Source organism: Camelina sativa, chromosome 17 (genome assembly GCF_000633955.1).
Source record: "Camelina sativa cultivar DH55 chromosome 17, Cs, whole genome shotgun sequence".
NCBI lineage: Eukaryota > Viridiplantae > Streptophyta > Magnoliopsida > Brassicales > Brassicaceae > Camelina > Camelina sativa.
In genome coordinates, this window is record NC_025701.1 from 10,821,781 (window position 1) to 10,823,071 (window position 1,291).

The following is a 1,291-nucleotide window of genomic DNA, read 5'->3' on the forward strand; positions in this document are numbered from 1 at the left end:
TTAATCCACATGCTTAGCTGATAAATCCAAATCGAACCACCATGTACTTCTCCGTTGACTTTCATAGCATCCCAAATTCAAACCAAATTCCACTACTTCCTCCATTAAGCTTTCATCGGTGAGTCTCATCAATTTGATCAATGTCAAGAACCTTCTAGACTCATTCCCGTACAATACCATAACAAGCAAGACATATCTTTTACCACATGTGGTACTCTTTCTCTCCCCCAGACTTATTCTTTTTATTCTTCCTCAGAGCTTTGCTTTGTTTTTTTTTTGTTTTTTTTTTGTTTTTTTTTCTTTTTTCTTTTCTCAAAGTTGTAGGCGAATAATGGGGTCATCGGTAATTTACCTACCTCTCGCTTCCAAGCTTTATATGATCATTTGACTTAAGAGTAGAATAATGAGGTTACAGGTAATTTACCTACCTCTCTAAACTGATCAAAATCATCTCATCTTTTATTCTTTTTTTTTTAACAAAGCTCTCAGGAAAAATCTTTTAAACTTAAATAAGGGAGAGGAGTACCATTTTCTTTCTGAAGTCTTACTTGTCAGGTATGAACAAGGAGTCAAGCTCTATGAAAATCAATCTCCTTGATGAGGTAAAAAGAAAAGTACAGAAATTACCTCAAGCTTTTATGGATTCTGTCGGAAATTTGGATGTCTCTGGTTCACTGGTCAGCCATTAGATTTTTCATTAGTCGGATTTGTGAATTCAATCTGCAGCATAAATCAACCAAAGCAGTACACTAAAAAGAAAAGTCATAGTTCCCAACAAAATTTTGACTCAATAAAACCATTTTTTTTTTTTTTCTGAATCTCAAAAACAAAAACGTAGTTAGTAACTGCCTCCCCCAGACTTAAACAACACTGTCCCCAGTGCTATCAAGTATGAGGTTGGCGAATAAAAATAAAAATAAAAAAATAATTCAAAAGAACAAGGAAAAAGAAAAACCTACCAGTGGGTTGCCTCCCACTAAGCGCTTGTTTTCAGTCATTAGCTTGACTGTGTCGGAGCTCATGCATCCGGTGGATCAGAACAGGGCAGTGAATGCTTCTGAGAGGATGTCCTCTTCATCCAAGGGGGTGTGTAGGCTTTAGCTGCATGAGGTTTGACAAGGATGTGAGGAGCAGGACCAGGACGGGACTGAGGGATGGGTGGCTTTCTTTTAAGTCCTGGAAAATCATCAACAGAAGAAACAAGCACACTGCGATAATCTCGCGGCTTGGTTAACTGCACAACAGTTTTTGTACCTTTGAAATTCTTATTGATGATAGGAGAAGGTTTGGG